We start from the raw sequence: 25,577 nt of genomic DNA, 5'->3' as shown, positions 1-25,577 counted from the left end.
CAGCCAATGGACATTTGGGCTCTTTCCATAGTTTGGCTATTGTTGATAATGCTGCTATAAACATCAGGGTACACATACCCCTGCAAATCTGTATTTTTGTATCTCTTGGGTAAATACCTAGTAGTGCTATTGCTGGATCATAGGGTGGTTCTGTTTTAACTTTTTGAGGAACCTCCATACTGCTTTCTAAGTGGCTGCATAGTTTGCATTCCCACCAACAGTGCAAGAGGGCTCCCCTTTCTCTGCATTCCCGCCAACATTTGTTGTCTCTTGTGTTAATTTTAGCCATTCTGACAGGTGGCTCTTATCGTGGTTTTAATTTGTACTTCCCTGATGATGAGTGATGTTTAGCATCTTTTCATGTGTTAACCATCTAGATGTCTTCTTTGGAAAAACGTCTATTCATGTCTTCTGCCCATTTCTTCACTGGATTCTTTGCTTTGGGTGTTGAGTTTGATAAGTTCTTTATAGATTTTGGATACTAACCCTTTATCAGATATGTCATTTGCAAATATCTTCTCCCATTCTGTAGGCTGCATTTTAGTTTTGTTGAGCTCTGAAACCCAATAAATAGAACCTGACTTTACTCTTGCAGAATATGCTGCTCCCAGGGAATTCTTAATGATGTTTGGATTGCAACCTGTGTGTCCTATTGGAGGGAATTATATTTCTAAACTTCCTTTTTAGGTTAGTTGGAATTGTGCTTCAGGACAATATCTCTTATAGTTTGAATTTCCTGTTTATTAATATGTACTTTATGATATGGAAAGCTGGCAAATTCTTAGAGCAACATCTTGAAACCTCAGTGGTGTGGAATTGGCCAAGCTATGTAATCAAAGAAAGTCAAGTACATCCTCTTTCCCAAACCTTAGGAATAAAAACTGGTTTTACAACTTCAAAACAATGATCTACCTCTCAAACCTTTCTGTCCTTAACCCAGTTAAGTTGTATCATATGGGAAGAGAATAATTTTGCTAGTGGTCTCTGCACGAAAGGAGACACAGTCTGCATTTGGGGAAACTTTCAAAGATGCACAGTAGCTTGCACTGCAGGAGAAAAGCTCTATTTGGCATCTTCTTTACCTTATAACCTTTTCTCTACCAAAATCTGTATATGAAACGTTCAGAAATGTGCAGTTTTGGAAAAATAGGCTTAATATTTATTCACAGAATTAAAGTTCTGACTAATAGAGCTTTTAAACTTAGCATTTCTTCTGAAGAGAAAGATTCCCAAGCACTTCATAACCTAAAGACTTCAGGAGCTGTACCTGTTGACTGAGGTCATGACATGATGTATATTCTTTAAAGTACTTAATGTTTGGTCTGAGTTTTACCCTTAACCTGAGATGGTAGCACACTATCAACCTTGGCTATCTTATCTGAATATGCAAATCAGGAAGAGACAAGATAGCACAGGGACAGGGTATAACACTGTATCGCAAGGTGATACAGGTTAGCGAGTGTGTGTTCAGCTTTGGAGTCATGTTTTAGACACTGATATTTATCTTATCTAACAAGACTTGATCACAAGTAAGCTGAAGATGGTACTTTGTACAAGCTTCCCTTATAGACAGTCCTTCTCACATGGCACTGTAATTATTATTTTACCTGGTGGTTTTCCCTTCCTGGAGGAGAAGCTCCAGGGAATATGTACAGGTATTATGTATTATTAATCATAGTATATCCTGGCCCTGAGCCCGACACTTATAAATCTTCAGTAAATGTTAGGCAATTGGAATGTCCAATTCAGCCTTGTTATAATCCAAAACCCTCTGATCGTATTCAAATCTGAGTTAGCTTTGGGCACCTGGGTGGCTCAGTCGGTTAAGCATCTGACTTTGGCTCAGGTCATGATCTCGTGGTCTGTGAGTTTGAGCCCCACGTCAGGCTCTGTGCTGACAGCTCAGAGCCTAGAGCCTGCTTCAGAGTCTGTGTCTCCCTCTCTCTCTCTGCCCCTTCTCCTCTCATGCTCGGTCTCTAAAAAATAAATAAATGTTAAACAAATTTTTTTTTAATCTGGGTTAGCTTTATTTTTTATTTTTTCACCAGTTATGCCAGTGAGTGATTAACAACTGTAAAGTTGATGACTATTCTGGACATTCTGGAAGCAAATAATTATGAAACCTTTTATCTAAAATTACATCAATATTGGGGCTTTGGGGGCACCTATCTGGCTCAGTCGGGGGAGCATGCAACTCTTGATCTTAGAGTTGTGGGTTGAAGCCCTATGTTGGGTGTAGAGATTACTTAAAATCTTTATTTAGAAAAAAACTTTTTTTAATGTTTATTTTTAAGAGAGAGAGACAGAGTGCAAGCAGGGGAGGGGCAGAGAGAGGGAGACAGAATCTGAAGCAGGCTGCAGGCTCCGAGCTGTCAGCACAGAATCTGACGTAGGGCTCGAACTCACTGACCACGAGATCACAACCTAAGCTGAAGTCAGACACTTAACTGACTGAGCCACTGAGGCGCCCCTAAAATAAGATCTTCCCCCAAAATTGGGGAATTTAAATTTTAGACCACATTTGTGTCCAGAATGAACATGTGTTGGAGTATGTGTGTATAGTGCACTGTCCTCATAGTGCTTTACCTCTTTTTTTTTTTTTAATTTTTTTTTTTTAACGTTTATTTATTTTTGAGACAGAGACAGAGCATGAACGGGGGAGGGTCAGAGAGGGAGACACAGAATCTGAAACAGGCTCCAGGCTCTGAGCTGTCAGCACAGAGCCCGACGTGGGGCTCGAACTCACCGACCGTGAGATCATGACCTGAGCCGAAGTCAGCCACTTAACCGACTGAGCCACCCAGGCGCCCCTTGCTTTACCTCTTAAATAAGATGAAAACACAAAGAAAATGATTTCTGTGGCTACTGATGTTAATATATTAGGTAAATTGAATGTTTGATATTTGGATGCCTAGCAAAGTTATTGCCTGAGAGCATTATTTTGACCTCTTAAGCATTAGTATCTGTGGTAGTCAGCTTGGAATTTGTTCAGCCTGATAGTTTTTTATTTTTATGTTTAAGAAATGAAATATATATGATTGAGATTAGAATATATATTATACTGTATTTTTAACTGTGTTTTAGTATATACCAAATTACTATTTATACTGAGTTCTAAATATTGTATGTAAGAGAAAATTCATCAAGAAAAACCTGTAGTAAAATAAAGGAATATTCTTGGGGCACCTGGCTGACTTAGTCAGTAGAGCATCTGACTCTTGATCTTGGGGTTGTGAATTTGAGCCCCACATTGGGTATAGAGATCACTTAAATAAAGTTTAAAAATAAAGGAATATTCTGTACAAAAGAGCATTTCTTCATAAGCTTAAAAGGTGGCTTAGTAGAGGTAAGACCTGGGTTCTAATGTAGTTCTACCTCTCACTAGCTATGAGGCTTTGAGTCTGTTAATGTCTCTCAGGCTGTTTTTAATCTTTATTAATTTTTTTTTGAGAGAGAGAGAGTGCATGCCCATATGCACACAAGTGGGGGAGGGGCAGAGGGAGAGGGAGAGAGAGAATCCCAAGCAGGCTCCCCACTGTTAGTGCAGAGCCTGATGCAGGACTCCAACTCAAGAACCGTGAGATCATGACCTGAGCTGAAACCAAGAGTTGGACACTTAACCAACTGAGTGACCCAGGCACCCCTGTATTTTAATCTTTAATATGGGAATGATACCTACTTTAAGAGGGTCAGCTGAGAAAATATGTTTAAAAATGATTTATAAACTTTAAGGTGCTATACAAATGAATGATGGGTTTCATTAATGGCCTTAGGTTTGATAAACCAATTCTGTATCTTTTTATTATTGCATAATCATAATAAATCTAGTAAAACAATGGTTTGGAAAACATTTGGTTGGAAGGTTTTCTTGGTCATAAAAAATAATTACCACTAAGCTTTTTGTATATCTACAGAGTCTATATGCAGACTAGACTCTTTTTTGTAATTTATACAATAATACTGCAAAGAAAGGTGGAACAGGTTATGTTAGACTCTCCCTAGTTTTTCTTTTAATATTTTTCCAGTTTTATCACAATATAATCAACATGTTTTTTCTTTTTCTTTTTTTTTTTTTTTTCAGAACAAATCCAGACCAAGAATATGTTCTTTGTTCTAGACCCTTTCCATTCCTATAGATCCCTTTTTCACATGCTTACCAAGTGTCTCTCTGTTCTTTATTGGATTTTTGCTTTTGAAACATTTTATGACCCTTTTATTAATTTTGAAAGTCTTTTTTTTTTAATATTTCTGTAATTTTTTAAAAAAATAATTATATGTTGATGAACATTTGGGTTGTTTCCACTTTTTTGATTATTATCTATAATGCTGCTATGAACATTCACATACGAGTTTTTGCGTGAACGTATGTTTTTATCTCCCTTGGGCATATACCAAGGAGTGGAATAGCTGGGCCATATGGTAACTCCATGTTTAACTTTTTGAAGAACGCCAGGTTCTTTTCCAAAGTGGGTGCCCCATTTTACATTTCCAGCAGTAGTGGATAAGGGTTCTAATTTCACTACATCCTCATCAACACTTATGTCTTTTTGATAATACCCCTCCTAGAGGGTATAAAATGGTATCTCTTTGTGGTTATAATTTGCCTTTCCCTAATAACTAATGATGTTCCGCTTCTTTTTATGTGTTTATTGGCCATCTTTGGAGAAATGTCCAGATTCTTGCTCACTTTTTAATTGGGTTATTTGGCTTATTATCGAGTTATAAGAATTATTTATATATTCTGGATACAATTTCCTTGTCAGATCTATGATTTGCAAATATTTTCTCCCATTCTGTGGATTGTCTTTCTACTTTCTTGATAGTATCCTTTGAAGCTTAAGAGTTTTTAATTTTGAATAAGTCCAATTGGTGGGATTTTTTTTTTTTTTTTGGTCACTTATGTTTTTTTTATCATATTTAAGAAGACTATGCCTAACTCTAGATCACAAAGAGTTACTCCTGTATTTTTTCTAACAGATTCATAATTTTTAACTCTTACATATGGATCTGTGATCCATTTTGAGTTCATTTTTATGTATGGGAGAGTTGGGAATCCAGTTTGTTTTTGCATGTAGGTATCTGTGGTCTCAGCACCATTTATTGAAGACTCTTCTCCCATTGAATTATCTTGGCAACCTTAGCAAAAATCAATTGACCATATATGTGAGGTTTATCTGTGTATTCTCAATTCCATTCCATTGATCTATATGTCTGTCATTATGCCAGTACCACACTATCTTGATTACTGTAGCTTATAGTGAGTTTTGAAATCAGGAAATCTGAGTTGCCCAACTTTGTTCTCTTTCTTGGGATTGATTGGCTGCTATGAGACCCTTGATTTCTATATGATTTTAGTATCAGTTTGTAAATTTTCATAAAAAAAAAATCCACCTGGGATTTTGATAAGGATTAAGCTGAATCTGTAGATGAATTTGGGAAGTATTGCCATTTTAACAGTATTAATTTGTGCCATCCATGTAATTCTTTTTTGATCTACAGGAGAGAATAACAAAAAGCATCATGGAAGAAGTTCTTGCTCTCCTTCCACAAGTAAAAAGCCTCCAGGGAGAATCCAACAAGTGGATGGATAAAGAAAAAAAACCCTCAGAACCCTATTAGTCATCCATCTTTCCCAGCCTTGGAGAATCCACACCTAGGGTTTCCATAGGCTGACAGTGGGCCTCTCCCCTACTGATGGGGATGTATATTTTGCTCCTTCTGACCTCTAAAGTATCCTAAGTGATCAGACACAGTAGAGCAGGGGAGACATGTTTGTTTCCTAAGTAGATGAACCCTTTGGTTTTGTCTCCTTCAGAACTTTCACTTTCCTGAACATGAGAAGATTGCTTTTCGTTGTTGCCATTTTGTCTTATGGCTGTTAGTTTCTTTTGCTTGTCTTTTTGGAGGAGTTCTTTAAACTTTATCAACCAAAACATTTTGGGAGTTAGCAAGATAAAATTTGCAGGTTTAGCTTAGATGCCATGCTTCTTCAGTCTATAAACTGTAGGCTTCTAAAGAAGCAATGTGTAATGATTCCATTGGAAATCAGTTTGTAAACCTAAATACAATATCAGTTAATGGCTCATTTTTATGTTCCTTCAGTTCTTACCCGTCCCCCCCCCCCCCCCGCCCTGCCAAATTCTACTTGTATGTAGTTGCACTCTCATGTAATAGATCAGAGTAAAGAACACACAGTGGTAGGGTTTGTCCTTCCCATGCCCTTGAGGGTTTTGTCTTTCTTACTCTTAAGACTCACACTCTTTTAAATGTTACCTTTGGGAAAATTTGGCCTCTTCTGTGCTCAGGAGGCTTGGCTCTTTGTATTAAGAGCCTCTTTTTTATCCTCAAAAAACTAAAGGAGGATAAAGGATGCCTTTTGCTGATGGAAACCTGGTTTTTGTTCTTGATCCCTGATGGCATGATTTCTGACTCTGGAAATGATCTTCCTCTCTTCTAACAAAACATGGTCCTTCTAGTATATTCTCTGTCTGAAAGTCAAAGGGTAACAAGCAGTCCCTGGAGGAAAGCATGGGCTCTGACTGTTTGCTGAGTGATGTTGAAGCCAGATCTAGTGACAATGCTCAGTTCTCCCTGGGGAAATCTCTAGGTAAGGGAAGAATGACAGAACTGGCTCATTAGGACTGCCCAGTGATCATTTGTAGAAATCCTAGGCAATTTTTATCTTAAAAAGAAGTCAATCAAAAAAAATCACTTGCGTCTTTATCCCACTGTTTGCTAGCTGTTTAATATTGGGTAAGGTTTTAATATCTCCAAAACTTCATTTTCCCATCCAGAAAGTGAAGTAATAGAGGTAACGATACCTAAATCATGGGGTTTTGTATCTGTAAAGCCCCTAATGCACGGCTTGGCACACCGACTGTTAATGAGATGAAGTCTATAGTATAGGAGACAAGACCTAAGTATAAAAAGTTTAAGTGGGAGATAAAATAACAATGCACACAAGCTATTACCAGCTAGTGAAACAGACTTGACACTCAGAGAAAAGAGTGTATTTGGACAATAATATTAATACTGATCTAGTGAGTACTTACTATGTTCTAGGCACTGTCATTTAATTCTCATCAAATCTTCAGAAAAATCATGTAAGTACATATTACATTTTGGCTGGCAGAGCCATGGTTACAACCTTGGCTGTGAGACTCCACACCTGTGCTTTAACCACATGTACAGTGATGGTAAGAGAGGGAATGGAACCAAATATGAGAGAATGCTAGAATGTGGAGAAGTAAAAGGGAAAGAAAAGAGGATTTCAGGTGCAGTGTCGGGCATAGGAAGACATAGAAAAGGTTTCAGGGGGTGGTGTCACATATAGAGATAGGTCAGTGATTGAACCAACCAGTAGACTGGAGCAGATATTTTTTGAGGCAAACTGGAGGCATCTCAGAGTTAAGGGTGTTGGATGAGGGCTGTGTTTATACTTGATCCAGTGACTGTAGAAAGCACTGAAAGGTTTTGAAGCAGAGAGATGGCAGGATCCAAGTGAAATTTTAGAAACAATAGTCTGGCAGTAGTGTGCAGATTGGGTTGAAAAAACGTGCAAATGCATTTCTATGGGAGAAATAGCAGGGCTTGGTGACTGACTACAAAGGAAGGTCAGGAGGTCGTGAAGGTCAGTGCCCAAAGAGACAGAGCCCTCAGGCAATTTTGACACCAAAATAGCTTTGTCAAATTTGGAAACCTTGAGAATAGGCTATAAATGTCTCCCTGACTCTCATTCCTGTAAACTTCCTGTACTTCCAAAATGCAGGCTCCTCGGGCCTCAGCCCTTTGTGGTGGCCTCATCCTTTTGCTTATACTCCACCCATTTCTCTCCAACAGCACCCTGTCTGAATGCCCTTTTCCATTCTAAACAAAACCCTTCCCTCCTGGGACTCTTCACAGAGTCCTCCCTCCCATTCCTGCCTCCCTGACCCTGCCTCCCTGACACCTGACCCTTCCCCAGGAGGCCACTTCTTTGAGAGGGCTAGGGAGGACAGCTCTTCCCCACCCACTGAGGGCCAGGCTCAGGGTGCCAGTTTGACAGGTGAAAATTTGCATTTCCCCCATGTTTTGCCTAATGTTCTTTTGAAACATTATTTTTTTTCTTGTATAAATGCTCCTTGTATAGTAAAGACCCTGTCCCTTTGCTTGTCATAATACAAATATTTTTCTAGTTTTTCATTTGACTTGATTTATGATGGCTTTGAGGTGTAGAAGGTGTTCTGTTTTTACTTTCAGAAATACTTTCAGAACTAAATTTAATTAATTCAGGGAATACACAAATATATTTAACTTGTAAAAACTTAACAACAATTTGAATAAACTTGTCTCTTTTTGTCTGTATGTACCCAATCCTAGTCCTCTTTCCTTTCTACTGAAACCACTCAGGTTCTAAACCTTTTCTGTGGAATCATATATATTTAGTTGTTTTTTTTTTTTTTTTTTTTTTAATGATTCTTCTTTTGTTTTTCTGCTCGGGGAGGCCTTCTTTATCCTTAGTTCATATAAAATATTCACCTCTATTTTCTTTATATCTAACTCTTGAGGCCACCTGGGTTAAGGGATTCCCCTGCTTTTCAAAAGTTCGTGTTTGGCCACTTCACTTTTATGAAAGACCTACATCAGTACTTGTTTTCACTAACTGAAAGAAATCCAAAGAGAATCTTCACTTCTATGGAAAAGGTAAAAAGCAACAATAGCCTTGAGCGTTTGTCCAGCCGTGAGCCATTATGGAAGCAGTACACCCCCCCCACCCCCCCCACCCCCGCCAGCTGCGAGCACAGCACCATCCAGCTCCTACCTTGGAAACTACACCCACCATAGCTTTGAACTGAGAATCTGTGCTTTATCTGGATTTACTTTGCGCATCTGTTGGCAAGATGTGTTCTACGGTATCAGAAAAGCCTAAGAGAGATGGTTTTATAGGTGTAGAAACACTCAGAACTTTTTCCACATAAACTCTAATTACTTCTTTGCTTTTTGCCATTTCGGCTTGCGAAAGGTTTTATAGGAACGCTGCACTTTTGGATAGTGGGGGAAACTTGTCTATTACAGTAAGCAGTGTGAGATAATTAACTGTTTTTTCACTGATTTGGAATTTAGCATATATAAAAGTCAGTACATGCTAGGGTCACAGCTAAGTTTTTTGGTATATCAATCTGCCTATTTTTATGCTAGTACCACACTAATTGTAGTTTGGAAAAGTATACTTTAGTGTACTTCCCGCCACTACCACCTACGCGTTCTACATTACCTTTTTTCCCCCCTTTCTTAAGGTTTGTGGAGGGCCTTCCTGTTAGCCTCCTTCTTTACCAACCCTTTCCAAAACCCTCCTCTCTAAAGTAAAATCCGTTTTCTCTCTTGAATTCCTTGTTTGTTTGCTTTTCAAGTAGGCTCCATGCCAACGTGGGGCTTGTACTCACGACCCTGAGATTGAGTCCAGTTCTCTACTGACTGAGCCAGCCAGCTGCCCCATTGAATTCCTTAAGTTTTAGAAAGTTTCCTTATTTTTCTAGCTACCCTGGTTCCAAACCACCACCAGCTGTTTACAACTATTAACTTTTCTTAATTTTTCTCCCACCCTGAAACCTGTAATTGTCAGGCAGAGAAATGGACCCCAGTCAAAGGAGGACAAAAAACAAAACAAAAACAAAACCCTCCTCCCAGCCTTTTCCGTAGTTTCCCTTTAATTTCACTTGGACTATACTCCTGGCCTCTCTTTGCCTTTTTTCCCTATTGAAATTTTTGTTATACTACTGGAATATCATTTACTCTGATATTACTAAGGAATAAAAAAACTAAGTGATAAGGTTTAAAACATAAGTAAAGTAAAACAACAATGGGGTATTGAAGGCCATAAAGAAAGGCACAGCTGTAAAGTCTTGAGTGTTTTAGAAACTAGCAATGTGGGTGTACATGTGGGTGTCTTTGTTAATTTTTTTATTTTTAAGCTTCATTTTGAAATAATTTTAGCTTACAAGAAGTTGTAAAAATAGTACAGTGAATTCCCATAAACCCTTTATCCAGTATCCCTCAATGATAACATCTTACATAGCCATAGTATATTATCAAAACCAGGAAATGGACAGTGGTAGAATACCATTAACTGCTGTTTTACCTAGATAACAGACATTCTAGAATTACCCTGAGAGTTCACTTGGCAAATAACCATGCAAAACAGTCATGGAACCGGCAGCTTTTCAAGTATCTTATTTACATTCAGGTTTGGTGATGTACATCAAAAGAAGTGAGAAGTTGAACAAAGAAGCAAAGGGTAATAATTGGACTTTGTTGTCAAAGCCAGGTCTTCAGAATTTCCTCCTGATCCTCCTCTGACAGACATTTCCATGTTCCCCAAGTAGCCAACCAGAAGTTTCATGGAATAGCAGATTACTCGTCCTGTTTGGTATGTTCTGTCTCCAGCTCTATCCTGTTTCCAGGGGAGGAGCCAGGAGTCAAGTTAGGCAGGGGAGGGAATCCATAGCCTCTGCTGTTGTTACAAGTCAAAAGCAAACCCCGTAGCCCTCCCCTGTGGCTTCTGACTGAGACAAAGGAAAATAATATGACAGGAACAAGTTGACAATGGCCGCATCTGCCAGCAGTTACTAATATAGCCTAGATGTCAGGTTCTTTTGGTCAAAGTTTGTGCTGCCCTGGATGTTTCCCATAGATAGTTTGGTCTTCGCCCTTGCTTGAGGCAATATTGGAAGTGTATGCTTATCATAGAGTGTCATCGGTATATATGACAGTGCTACATTTCAGGTTCTTTGGGGAAAAAAAAAACAACTAACTTTATGAAGACATCAAAGGAAATTTGTTTTTTTGTTTTTTTTTTTTTTTGAGAAGTCCTGTGTGGCAAGGAAAGGTATATTACAGTGGTATGACAAATTAAGGTCTGGCTTTTTAGGGGACTCAGTATCTGCAATGTGATTAGATAACTCATTTGGTACTTTTTTTTTTTTTTTAAGTAGGTTCTACGCCCAGTGTGGAGCCCAAAACAAAACCTGACACAGGGCCCGAACTCAACACTTTGAGATCAAGACCTGAGCTGAGATCAAGAGTCAGGCACTTAACTGATTGAACCACCCAGCAGTCCCCATTTGGTACTTTTAAAACAGAGCTTTTTAAATTGTTTAATTTACGAAAACAAAAACAAAAACAAACTTCATTTTCACTGTTTCTTTTTTCTTTTCCCACCAATTGTTTTTAATGTCTTAGGGGTTTTGGGTTGTTTTTGTTTTTGTTTTTGTCTTTGTTTTTAAGAAAGAGAACATGGGAGGGGCAGAGAGAGAGGAAGACAGAGGATCCAAAGCAGGCTCTGCGCTGAAAGTTGCAGAGCTCAACGTGGGGCTCGAACCCACGAACTGTGAGATCATGCCCTGAGCCGAGGGAGATGCTTAATCAACTGAGCCACCCAAGCACCCCTCCCACCGACTGTTTTAAGTTGCTAAAATTCGCCTGTATAAAAAAGCATTCTTTCTGTGTTCCTCTTTTTTTTTTAATGTTTTTATTTATCTTTGAGAGGGAGAAAGACAGTGCATGAGTGGGGGAAGGGCAGAGAGAGAGAGACACACACACACACACACACAAAGAATCCGAAGGAGGCTCCAGGCTGTGAGCTGTCAGCACAGAGACCGACTCGGGGCTTAAACTCCTGAACCACAAGATCATGACCTGAACCAAAGTCCGACACTTAGCTGCCTGAGCTACCCAGGCAGCCCTCTGTGTTCTCATATTAAGGCATCTCACAGGCTCTTAGATGCGGTATCTTTTTCTACTTAAAAGTGTGCATTCACATGACCAGCGAGCAGACGAATCTGTTTATTTTTAAAAGCTAACAAATCTCCTGTGATCCTTGATTTTGGCTCAGGTCATGAGCTAACTAACAGTTGTGAGATTGAGCCTCTCATCAGGCTCCTGTGCTGAGCATGGAGCCTACTTAAGATTCTCTCTTCTCCCTCTGTCCCTACCTGCCTCCCCCCTTGCAACCATGCACATGAACTTGTGTGTGTGTCTCTCTCAATTAAAAAAAAAAAAAAAAAACTTGAAAAATAAATAAATAGAAGCTAACAAATCTCCAAAAATAGTATGGAAATCTAAAAAGACTCTGTTATTTATTTAGAACAGTACCCATTTTAAAAAGATCCCTTTGTTGTGTGTCAACTATACTTCAATAATAAAAAAAATTGTAAGTAAATAAAAATACAAAAAAATTTTCAGCGTAAAATCCTGTGGAATATTTATGTCAGCAAAATTCAAGGACTTCCAAATGGATGTGCCTATTATTTGAAAGTGAATTGAAGACATTTATAAGATAAAGATTGTGTGTTTATGATTTCTACACTTAATGGGAAAAATCATTCTAAATGAGATTTATTCATTAAAAGCATTTAAGACCAAAATAATGATTTATTTGTGCTTGTTCCAGATTTATGCTAGTAGAGGGGTGCCTTGGTGGCTCAGTTGGCTAAGCGTGTGCCTCTTGGTTTCAGCTCAGCTCATGACCTCAGGGTTTGTCAGATGGCGTCCCCACGTCCCTGCTGTCAGCACACGGCTGCTTGGGATTCTTGCTCTCTCCCTCTCTCTCTGCCCCTCCCCTGCTCATATGCACATTCATGGTTTGCTCTCTCTCTCTCAAAATAAATAAATAAACTTTAACAAAAAAATATTTATGCTAGTCGAGCTAGTGATCTTTGTTTTTCTGGCGTAGCTTTAGCAATGTGCCCCTGTTTTGACTTTGGTAGTATCTTTAAGAGATTTCATTTTCCAAAGTTTATAATTCTAAACTGTCCTTAAAATGACAGGAAAGGATTATTTCTAGAATCTGATTATTTTTTAAATAGACTAAAAATAAGAACTGTACAACAACTCTAAGATACCTGTTAATAAGTGCCATAAGAAGGAGATCATTTGGACTTTACAAAGTAGAATAAAAATAAAATACTGATTGGGGCACCTGGATGGCTCAGCCACTTAAGCGTCCAGCTTGGCTTCGGCGCAGGTTATGATCTCATGGTTCGTGGGTTTGGTCCCCAAGTGGGCCTCTGGGCTGATGGTGTGGAACCTGCTTGGGATTCTGTCTGCCCCTCCCCTACTCGTGCTTTTTCTCTCTCTCTCTCTCTCTCTCTCTCTCTCAAAATAAATAATAAACTTAAAAAATAATAATAATTAAGGGTGCCTGAGTGGCTCAGTTAAGAGTCCGATTTCGGCTCAGGCCATGATCTTGCAGTTTGTCAGTTCAAGCCCCGCGTTCAGCTCTCTCTGTCAGCACACAGCCCACTTCAGATCCTCTGTCCCCACTCTCTCTGCCCCTACCCAACTCGTTCTCTCTCTTTTTCTCTCTCTCTCTCTCAAAAATAAATATTTAGGGGCGCCTGGGTGGCTCATTTGGTTAAGCATCCAACTTCGGCTCAGGTCATGATCTCACACTTCTTGAGTTCAAGCCCCACATCCTGCTCTCTGCTGTCAACACAGGACTGGATCCTCAGTCCCCTTCTCTCTCTGCCCCTCCCCTACTTGTTCTCCCTCCCTCCCTCTCTCTCTCTCTCTCTCAAAATAAATAAATTTAAAAAACTAAAATTAAAAAAAATTTTAATACCGATTAAGAAATCAGTCCCCTTTTTGCCTTAATTCAAACATAATTCTAAAATGAAAAGCTTTCATTAAAAAAAAAAAATGAATAAAATGAAAGGCTTTCCTAAGAAAATGTACCCTGGAAAAAACTGATAACTGACTATTCTTATACAGAGTGCCCCAAACCTAATAATCTAAAAATAGTTTCTCTATCATTTGTCCTTCCTAGCCATATTATCCAAAAGAAAAAATCTTTGGTAAGTACCTTCGTACACCAGAAAGTTACTGATTGACGTAGCTAAATGCCAGAAACTCATAGTCAAAGATTTCCCTGCTTTTGCTGTCAGCTCAACGAGAGGAAACACCTCTGCCCTCAAGAAGCACCTGGTCAAATTAGGGAGACAGTAACTAGTACACAAAACCCCCACTGAAAGCACTATGAGTGTTGAGAAGTGTAAGAGGGAGCACGTACTAGAAAATCACAGAGGAAGAGAAGAAACAGGCACTGAGGAGGGGCCATTTGGCAAGTAGAAGCTGATTTTTAGGTGTTGATTAGTTCAGAGATGTAGAATTATAATGTCTTAGCTGGGAAGTACATGTATATGGCCTGATAATTCTGCCCCTCTCTTTAGAGAGGCTGCACACCTCTGCCTTCAGTGAAGTGACACCAGTGACTCCGGAGTTGACATGGTAGAAGGTGCACAGGGTAATCTGATCAAATTCAGTGGACCCTGCTGGACTCTTCTCCTTCCAAAAGAAGTTGGTGTATATTAGACTGATTAGAAACCCAGACCCAAATCATCACTAAAAAGAAAATGAAAGAGAAATTTAAGTGACCTAATGTTAAGAAAGGACTAAAAGCTGTATTTTAGGGGCACCTGGGTGGCTCAGTCGGTTGAGAGCCTTACTCTTGATTTCAGCTCAGGTCGTGGTACCAGAATCGTGGGATTGAGCCCTGCATTGGGCTCCATGCTAAGCATGGAGTCTGCTTGGGATTCTCTTTCTCTCCCTCTGTCCCTCTCCCCCACTTGCACTCACTCTGTCTCTCTAAAATAAAAAAAATAAAAAACAAGAACTTTATTTTTTTTATTAAGTTTTTTTTAAGTTTATTTAAAGAGAGAGAGCATGTGTGGGGGTGTGGGGAGGTGTGCAGAGAGAGAGGGAGAGATAATCCAAGCAGGCTCCGCACTATAAGTGGGAGGAGCCCAGTGCGGGGCTTGACCTCACCAACCTGTAAGATCATGACCTGAGCCAAAATCTAGAGTCTGATGCTTAACTGACTGAGCCACCCAGGCACCCCTCAAAAAACAAGAACTTTAAACATTAAGACATTAGGACTTTACTCAGTGAAAATCTTTTGAAAGTTTTTTAAGGGGAAGTATTGATATGATTTAGCTTGGATTTTAGGAGCATTACTCTAGTCACTGTGTATTAGATTATAAAGGCTAGATGAGTGGTACTTCAACTTTACTGCACATAAAAATTGCTTTTTACAATGGCACTCCCAGGGCTCCTGGGCAGCTCAGTCAGAAGAGCACGTGGCTCTTGATCTCTCGTGAGTTCAAGCCCCACATTGGGCATAGAGATTACATACAAACATACATACATACATACATACATATATACATACATACATTTTTAAATGAGCATTTCCAGACCTCACTTGGGGAGACTAATTAAGTAGGTTTGAGATGAAGCCCTAGAAACAGCATTTTTAACAAGATCATCAAACTATGCTTTGAGAAACAATGGACTAGAGATTGAAGGAGATAAGTTAGCTGAAAGGCTATTGTATCAACAATAGGGACACGTGGGTGGCTCAGTGGGTTGAACTTCCAACTTTCGACTTAGGTCATGATCTCGAGGTTCATGGGTTTGAGCCCCACATCAGGCTCTGTGCTGACAGCTCAGAGCCTGCTTCAGATTGTGTCTCCCTCTCTCTGTCCCTCACTGGCTCGCACTCTGTCTCTCTCAAAAATAAACAAACATTAAAACAATTGTTAAAAAAATAAGAGAAAAAATACCTTAAGACAACTAGCTAAACTACAAGTGCCAACACTGGGGGGAAATCATTCTTCTCTAGTCCTTTTTCTCAAAGAAATCTACTTAAGTCTCTATTTTAGTTAATACATATCAATCCTGATTTCTATGTGAAATTGGGTAAAGTAGAAAATCAGGACTTAAAGTTAGGTTTTATTGGAAATGCTAAAACTAGGGAGCATCCCTACCTTTAAATTGTTTTATGGTTAAGATAACTCAAACCCCTCAAATGCAGTTTTTCTCTATATATCTGATATGTAGAATATAAGTTTTTACAAACATAAAAGTAGAATTAGGTCTTATGTGTACTCGGAAACAGATGAAGGGATGTAGATTAATATATGAGCAACACAAAGGACTGCAGCATATTTTCTGGGAATTAGAAGATTTTGAGTGAATAAAACCAAAGTCAAATATTCATACAACTAAGTTTTTGGTGACTTTTCCCTTATTGAAAATTATAGAGTATCTAAGATAATATGTTCCTTTCTTTTTACTTTTTTTTTTTTTTTTTTTTTTTTTTTGTGGGAGAGAGCCCAAGCAGGGGAGTGGGAGTAGAGGGAGAGAGAAAAAATCCCAAGCCTGCTTCATGCTTAGTTCAGAACCCTACATGGGGCTTGATCCCACCACCCTGGGATTATGACCCAAGCCGACATCAAGAATAAGATGCTCAACCGACTGAGCCACCCTGGTGCCCCAAGATAATATGTGCTTTTATTAGAGAATTTGAAATAGCTCATAAAAAGTTACTTCATCAGGTTTTTTTGCTTTTGCCAGTCCTGAATAATAATGATATAATAATGTCCAACATTTGCATCATGTTTTACAATGTATAAACCATTTTTGTAGGCATTTCATATAATGCTGCAGTAACCTTAAGGCTTTGGTATTATCTGTGGTTTATAAACTAAAACTCTTGTAAGTTAAAAGACTTATCTAAGATCACAGCTATTATGCAATAGAAACAACTCCAACCCAGGTGTTTTGCTCCAAACCAATTTTTATTTTCCCCTCTCTCAGCCTTGCCTTATGACTATATGCTAATATATCCTGTGGTCTCTCTCTTCCTCCCACAGCCCAAATGAATCCCTGAGACTTATAAGTGAGCTTTTTTTTTTTTTATGTTTTTTTTTTTTTTTAATTTTTTTTTTCAACGTTTATTTATTTTTGGGACAGAGAGAGACAGAGCATGAACAGGGGAGGGGCAGAGAGAGAGGGAGACACAGAATCGGAAACAGGCTCCAGGCTCTGAGCCATCAGCCCAGAGCCTGATGCGGGGCTCGAACTCACAGACCGCGAGATCGTGACCTGGCTGAAGTCGGACGCTTAACCGACTGCGCCACCCAGGCGCCCCTTATGTTTGTTTATTTTTGAGAGAGCACATGCATGCTTACACAAGTGAACAAGGGAGGGGCAGAGGGAGGGAGACAGAGGTTCCAAAGCAGGCTCCACACTGACAGCAGAGAGCCCAACATGGGGTTCAAACTCATGAACCTGAGCCGAAGTCAGATGCTCAACCTGCTGAGCCACCCAGGCACCTGTATAGATGAGCATCTTAACTAAATATTCTTAAGCAGATTGCTTAGTGTTGAAATATTTTCATGTTGGGAGATAAAAATTTAGGGATCAGAGCACAGTCATTTGATAATAAACAAATGGCCTGATATAAATAAATAATTGAATCAAAAATGGGAGGGGTGACTCAGTCAGCTAAGTGACTCAGTCTCAGCTCAGGTCTTCGTCTCAGGGTCATGAGTTCAAGCCCCACGTTGGGCTCCACGATGGGCGTGAAGCCTACTTTAAAAAATAGAAGAGACCGATCTCTACTGCAAAATTCCAAATACTCATATAGTTATTCTTACCTCAAGGAGATGGAGAACTCCCCACTCATTAGTTTGGGCTGCATATAGTGACTTCCTTCCAAGAATACAACGTGGAAAGGAGGGGAAAAGTATATTTACAGTGGAGAAACGACAAGCACCACCTCAGCCAGGTGATCAAGATCAACATCAACAGTAATAAGTCACGTGGATAGTACGTACCCATGATGTGATGGGATGAAGATAGCATTTTACCTCAGTGGTCTTCCTCCTGAAAACCCACAACTCCAGCCTCATCAGGAGAAAAACATCAGACAAACCCTGATTGACAGACACCCAGAAAATACCTGACCAGTACTAAACACTGTCAAGGTCATCAAAAACAAAGGAAGTCTGAGAAACTCTCATAGCCCAGAGGAGCTTCAGGAGACATGACGACTAAATGTAATGTGGGATCCTGGACCAGATCCTGGGACAGAAAAAGGACATTAGATTAAAACTAAGGAAATCTGAACAAACTGTAGACTTTAGTTACTGATAATGTATCCATATTAGCTCATTAGTTGTGGCAAATCTGTCTCTAATAGGGGAACTAGGTGTGGGGGTATATGAGAACGGTGCTATTTTATAACCTCTCTGTAAATCTAAAACTTCTTAAAAAGAGCTAGAACAGAATAACACTTGATAAACCAGTTCCCTTCCTGGTGAATTGTTAGGAATTGAAATGATATAGATCTTCCATCCCTAGATTAGTAATCAGGATCTGAGTTAATATCATTAGAGAGTTATCTCAGTATCACTGGGAATTATCCAGCTTGAGTATGAGTTGTTTTGAAGGGCATGAATAAATAAGTTTTTTGGCCATATATATAGAGGAAATCCACAAAATTAGTAGAATAATGCCCAAATATAAGGTGACCGTGAATATAAGACAATCTTTTACCATTCCAATGAAAAAATATTTTTTAAAGTGATGTGAGTGGAATAGACAAATATATATTTTACTTCTCGGACACCATAAATTTATAAAATAATGTATAGATATAAAAATATTGTGCTTTATATGTCTGTCACTTTTTATGAAACCGTATTGCCCAAATTTTTTACATGCAACTTTGATGTCAATACCTGGCACATAGGAGGTTGTTAATAAGTACTTAGCGAATGAATGATAGTTTGAGGGGCACCTTGGTGGCTCTTTGAAGCATCCAACTCCTGACTTCGGCTCAGGTCATGATCTCATGGTTTGTGAGATGGAGCCCCAAGTAGGGCTCCACGCTGACAGCACAGAGCCTTCTTGGGACTCTCTCTTTCCCATTCTCTCTGTCCTGCTTATGTGCTCGCTCACTCTCTCTCTCTCTCTCTCTCTCTCTCTCTCTCAAAATAAATAAAAAAGGGGGGGGATGCCTGGGTGGCTCAGTCGTTTGGGCGTCTGACTTCGGCTCAGGTCATGATCTCACAGTTCGTGAGTTCGAGCCCCGCGTCGGGCTCTATGCTGACAGCTTGGAGCCTGCTTCGGATTCTGTCTCCCTCTCTCTCTCCCTGCCCCTCCCCGGCTTACACTCTCTTTCTCTCTAAAAAATAAACACTAAAAAAAAAAAAAAAAGAAGAAGAATAGTTTGAAATCAGATATATGGAGAGACCTGGATCAGTCTGTGAGGATCCTTTGAAGGTCTTTGACCAGGAAAGTAATACAGCAAAGGTGAAGTGGTATTTAGTCTCCTCTCAGGGGAAATGGAGATAGCACCAACTGCTCAGGGGAAGCCAGGTTGTGGTCAGGGTTGGCATAGGGGCACAGAAGGAACCCCAACTTAGGAGGCAGCAAATCTAGATTCAGAGATCACTGTAGACTGACTGAGTGGTCCCAAGAGTGTGGGGGTGTGAAGAGTAAGGGCAAGAGCACTCAGGTGACATCGTGAGCAGAAGACACTAGCGTGTTGAAGAAAGGAGACTTATGGCTGGAACATAGTAACTGGGGAACTTGCAAACCATGGAAAGGACTTGCGTTTTGTTTTTAAGTGCAAAGGAAAACAAGGGATTGCCATCTAATTCACAGTTTTTAAGAAACTGCCTTCTGTGAGGAGTATGGATTGAAAGAGGAGGCAAGAATGGAAGCAAGGAAAACCATCAGGAGACTAGGTAGGAGATGATAAAGAATTTGTAACAACACTCTGTTCACTAAATGCCTGGGCACTGTTCTAAGCACCTTACATGAACCAACTCATTTAAGTGTGCTGTCCAGTTAGCACCCTCTTTCATTCTCAAAAGTACAAGTTTGGATGACAAATTACAGGAAACTATGAATCAGTCAATTAACATTTTCAGGGAGGCAGTCTTCCTACCCATCAATTTCAAATCATTCTATGAAAGCCACTAACCAAGACAACTCTACAATACACGATTCAAGCAGGAAAAACTAGAATCTCATCTCTGAACTTCTTCCTTATTGTTCCCATCCGTTCTGGGCCTGTCTCTTGGTCATCAGTTACATGTGGGCATTTCTATTTGTCTCTTTCTCAGTATCTTTTTTCTTTCACTCCATCTGTTGTGTATGCCTCTCTGTGTGTTTACGTGTTCTATGTTTCTTTCCTCTTTCCCCTTTCTGCCTTCCCCATTCCTCCTCTCTCCTTCTCCCCCTCCCCTAATCTCCCTCTTGTCTCTCCTCTCAACTGGCCAGTGAGGTACTGCCATGTATCTGTTCTGTTTAATATGTAAAAATTGAGGTTGACCATTTCCATTTAAAACTAAGCAAGAGCCAGTACTCATTCCAAAATGCTTCTAGATGATTGTCACTAAATATTTTAAATTCTTTTATCCCAGTTCCTTCATTCACATCTCAAGGAAATTTACCTAGTACCTCATTCACCTGACTAGTTTCTTCCAGCCCCCAAGCCTTCACTTCCCACTCCACCACCACCTCCCTGGCTGTCTTCTCTACCTCAGGTCTGTCCTCAGCTCCCGCACTGGATCGAAATCATACCAGGTCACAGCTATTTAAAACATAAGAGGACTTATGTAACCTTCTGTGTTGAGCCAAGTGACTCTCACTCTTCCATGTTTATCTTAGTTTATACTTCCTTTTTTACCTTTCCTAAAAGGCTGGACACTTTACCATCTATTGATTTTTTTTTTTTTTTCTGGAGCTTATTGTTTCCAGGCCGAAGCTTATTTTTAAGATGCTCTTACATATGAGAGTGCTACTTTTGTCTGCCTGGTTCCAAATAAGCTACCAGGAACAGCTCTCTCAGAGAGGCTTCCCATAGTAAAGGAGTGTTCCTTTGTGCTCATCTTAGGTATAAATCACCTGGGAGCTTTTAAATGAGAAAAGACCTGGCTGACCCAGAAGGTGGTATTTATAAATAGTCCTCCAGCCCCCCTCCTTAAAGCCTGTCTGCCTAATCCTCTCCTCTCTCAAGATTGGAAGTGACTTGACCTTTGAGTCTTAAAACTCAGGCTCTTTTTCTCTGAAAAATCTAGTTAGCAAAAAGCTGTTAAAAATGTTTTCAGCCAAATGATCAGCCATCAAAGCTTGCCTTTCATTTCCAGCATTTTTAGCCAAATATGCTGCTTCTTTTGAGGACCATCTTTTCTCATTGTTATTATTTTAAGATACCTACCTTAATAATTTTTATTTCTGGGGCACCTGGGTGGCTCAGTCCGTTGAGCTTCCGACTTCAGCTCAGGTCATGATCTCGCTCTTCATGAGTTCAGGCCCCGCATCAGGCTCTGCTCTCAGTTCAGATTCTGTCTCTCTCTTTCTCTGTGCCCCTCCCCTACTTGTGCTCTTTCTCTTTCAAAAGTAGATCAACATTAAATAATAATAATTTTTATTTCTTTTTGCTATTGGGCTGTTATGGATTTTTATTTTTATGATTTATAAAGCTGTTCCCAAATGGCTGCATCTCTGCCATGAATTAAAGAGTATTCCTTTGTACCTCTGACTTACAGAACTTGGAGGGGTTCTAAGCAGCCTCCACCCCAACATCACTGGATGGAACTCTGTATGTATTTCTCTCATTTTGTGTTACTTATTGAGGGTAAAGTCTTACAGGTTTTCTTAGGATTATAAAATGAAGCACATGACATAGACACTGATAGGTTTCCAGACTAAGGTACATGTAGGAAATGCCTAGTTGTTGAACTAGCCAAAATATTTTTTTAATCTATTTCCCAAAAAGATAATTAAAGTTCTTAAATTGATTATTTATAAAGAGAAGAGGTGCTTATGTTAGGGAGATAAGCCATATATTTTTAGCAGCTTATCTCCCTTGCTATAAAATGGAGGAAGCTTAAATTCACTATCCACTAATTACCGGAGAGAACACTCATTTTCTTTCTATCCTCTAATAGACTGAAGAGTAAGTTCTGGTGCCAGGCTTTTCTTTGCTGACCTGGGCAAGCAGCAATAATGCTTTTTCTGAAAACTGCTAGGTCTGATCTAGCTGTTGCTTTATGAAGGGAGCCCCTTTTCCCAGGCTTTTCTTGCAGTAGTTTTGCTAGAAAGCTCCACTTGTGTGTGAGCCTGAAACTTGAAGAATAATTTTAGTATTGTTGTTTAATTTAAGAAAATCTGGTGTCCAACGTAGCTATATTGGTACACGTATCTATCTGAAGAGAAAGAATGAAAAGCATGTATAGGATAGGTTAAGTGAGTACCGTGTCTTCTGAAAACCTTGGGCTTAAATGTCTAAGGCAGTTCTGTTTAGATCTGAGCTCAAGAGTGGACTTGCTGGACAGAGCGATAGTATACATTGTTTCATTTCTCCAGTTGGGGAAGCTTTCTCTTAATATATGGAGACCCCAGAATACATAAGTGTATTTGTAGTAATTGGAATTTTAATACATGATCTAGGGGCATCTGGCTGGCTCAGTTAGTAGACCATTTGACTCTTGATCTTGGGATGGTGAGGTCAAGCCCCACACTGGGTGTAGGACCTACTTTAAAAAAAAAACAACAAAGTGATCTAATAAGTATGTATACTTTTGACTTGCTTTTGAATTTAGTTGTTTTTAAAAAAAGTGGAATTTCAGGGATGCCTGGATGGCTCGGTCAGTTAAGCATCCGACTCTTGGTTTTGGCTCAGGTCATGAATTCAGGGTCCCTGAGATCTAGCCCTGTATTGAACTTAGTGCTGACAGCACAGAGCCTACTTGGGACTCTCTCTCTGCCCTTCCCCCCCACCCCCACTCTCTCTCACTCTCCTCTCCAAATAAACATATAAACATTAAAAATAAAGTGGAATTTCAAAATATGAAGTAGGGAAGAGAACACCACATAGGTGTATAAGAGCAGCAGTATCTGATGATACAATGAGCATACAAGGAGACGTGGTTAGGATTGCACACACCGAGAGGAGAGTAGCACAGCAGTGGTAGGTTCATGTGGGAGGGTGGGGATATAGTGCACAAGCAAATGGAGGGCCCCGGAGGCTTCGTACCCCTCACATTCAAGGCACTCTACTGGATAACCCTTGGCTACCTTTTGTGACTTTTCTCTTACCGCAGCAAAACCTAGAAAGAATCTCTCCAGAGGGTTAAATGTACCATTACGTGCATAGTGATGCTAACCAGCTGTGCCGCTTGGGGTTCAACACCGCAAGCTGCCCAAACAGTGGGAAAGGCCAAAGGCTCCCTGGGGTTTCAGAACTGACTGGCAGTCGGACCAGAACCTGCAGCAACAGCCACACTGCAGGAAAGGTTGGCTTAGCACCACCTGCTGCCCCGTTCTGAAGAACGGCCGCCTTTTCCTCAAGCCCTTGTGTGACTGGGCCCTCAAACTGGTGCCCAGGCGTCCAAGCCTAGGCCATGTGCTTGCCTCGCGCTGTTCCAGGCTCCCGAGAGAAGGATTTGGGTCTGCTAGTTACAGTACCGCCGAGCAGTGGCTGTTTCCCATGAGGGCATGGAGGCTGCAGGGTGCTGTTGGGAAGAGGGTTTGGTTGCTAGACAGCAGAAAGAGAAAACACAAGACCTGCAAACCAGACCGTATCACCTGTATTTATCTGAAGCTCAGTCTCTTTACAAATATGAACGATTTTTCTCAGACTTAGCCTCTATGGATAGATAATATTAATTTTCTTTTTCCGTAATTATTTGTCCATTGTTAAAAAAAACAACACCTCAGGACTATCTTCGTAAGTTTAGTCCATCTTTGTCACAGTTGTGTGTGTGCGTGGCTCAGTGTCCTAGTTCTACCTGGTTTTGCATGATGAGCAGAGTTCTGTGCCCTCTGACTCCTGTTTTCTACTCCCCAGAGAAAACTGTTTTCAATTTCTGGCTGATTTATTTGGTATTTGTCTTCATATTTCTGAGTTGCACACTGTGGCTATGTCTTAATGTTTCCACTTTAGACATTGCTTATCAACTTCCCACTCTGGAAAATGAGTTTTACTCTTCCCAGCACTTCTGCCTGAGCATACATACATGCTCTCCTTCCCCCATCCTCGTGGGATAGCGGTATTGGGTCCACAGCCTGTGTCTTTATTATTATGACTATGTGAACATTTTTGCGATGAAGCCGTGTAGTCAACTATAACTACTCTTTTCTTCCAATACTACCTTTGGTTTTTCCCTGGTGATGATTACTGTCTTGGTTTTTTATTTATTTGCTTAGATTTTCTGTGCTTCTCACAAATTTAACCCCCAAATCTCCCCTAATTGTAGGAATCTTCCCATATAAACACATTCGATATTCAATGAATTTCTTAATCTCTCTCTAGGCATTCTTTTTTTTTTTTTTTTTTTACACATATATTTATTTTTGAGAGGGGAGAGTCAGAGCATGAGTGGGGGAGGGGCAGAGAGAGGGGGAGACATCGAATCTGAAGTAGGCTCCAGTCTCCGAGCTGTCAGCACAGAGCCCAACGCAGGGCTTGAACCCATGAACCATGAGATCATGACCTGAGCCAAAGTCAGATGCTTTACCGATTGAGCCACCCAGGCACCCCTCTCCCTAAGCATTCTGACCTGTTCTTGTCTGGACCCTTGACCAGTTGCCCTCCAGACCCACTAAGGAGCTGTTGTTCTGGGGTCTCTTTCACAATCATTTGAGGACCTTCACCTGTATCTTGTTTCAGATCCCTTGCTTCCTGGATTCAATATTGTTCTCTTCCTTAGTCTTCACCTGTTACTTTGAAATAGCAGATTACCATTAGTTTCTTGAGAAAGTAAATCTTTTTTTAGTTCCAGGAATTTCCCTGAGAATTTTAAAGTCACTGCTTCATTTTTTTTTTCTCTATCCTTCAGAGTCCCTGTTGAAAAGTGTAATTCATTCTGATTCTTTTTTTCCCATTCTGATTCTGACCTTTTATGTGACAGCTTGTTTTCCCTCTGAAAGCTTCTCTCTAACATTGATGTTCTGCAGATTCTCTCTGATGTGACTTGGGCACTTGCTGGACCCTTTCAATCTGGGACATTTTTGTGAATTAACTCATTCATGACTTTCTCTCCTTAGTCTTTCTCTTCTGTCTTTCTTGAACTGCTGTTATTTAGATGTTGGACCTCTTAGACTGATACCCAGTTTTTGTATCTTTACTCTCCTGTGTTCTATCATTGTGGCTTTTTATTTTTCTTTCTGAAAGAGTTCCTCAACTTTGTCTTCCAACCCTTACATTGAGTTGTTTGGTTCTGCTATCAAAATGTGTATTTTTCTGGGGCACCTGGGTGGCTTGAAGTTGAAGTCAGACACTTCAACTCAGGTCATGATCTTGTGGTTTGTGAATTCAAGCTCCATGCCGAGCTCTCTGCTGTCAGTGCAGAGCCCACTCCGGATCCTCTTTCTCCCTCTCTTTGCCCTTCCCCCACTCATGCTTTCTCTCTGTCTCTCTCAAAAAGAAACATTTTTAAATGTGAATGAATAAACAAAATATTTTTTTCTAACATTATTTCTAACATTTTTCTGAATGTTCATTTTTTCATTGCTATTTATTACTGACTCATTTATTGTATGATGAACAATACAGAAACTAGAAAATATAATTACTTGAAGGCATTTTATGACAAAAAGAGATTGTCAGTCGACTAGCCTCAAAATTTGTAAGCTTGGGGTGCCTGGGTAGCTCCTTTGGTTAAGGGTCTGGCTCTGTTTCGGCTCAGGTCATGATCTCACGGTTCGTGAGTTCTAGCCTGTGCTTGGGATTCTCTCTCTCT

At 40.0% G+C, this 25,577-nt stretch overlaps 1 protein-coding gene and 1 long non-coding RNA gene across 2 annotated transcripts in view; both read left to right on the top strand.

Annotated features, from left to right (window-relative positions):
* LOC147578737 (uncharacterized) overlaps window positions 1-13,347 on the top strand; it is a 34,909-nt gene extending 21,562 nt beyond the window's left edge. The window contains exon 2 of the long non-coding RNA XR_015255627.1: window positions 10,971-13,347. This is a non-coding gene — a long non-coding RNA (uncharacterized LOC147578737). The remainder of the gene's footprint in view (window positions 1-10,970) is intronic.
* The window catches only part of PDE6D (phosphodiesterase 6D), a 57,004-nt gene that overhangs the window by 21,821 nt on the left and 9,606 nt on the right, over window positions 1-25,577 (top strand). The window lies entirely within an intron of this gene.

This window comes from Puma concolor, chromosome C1, assembly GCF_028749965.1.
Source record: "Puma concolor isolate L17-30 chromosome C1, mPumCon1.1.hap2, whole genome shotgun sequence".
Taxonomy (NCBI): domain Eukaryota; kingdom Metazoa; phylum Chordata; class Mammalia; order Carnivora; family Felidae; genus Puma; species Puma concolor.
This window is presented reverse-complemented; position numbering and strand designations above follow the sequence as displayed.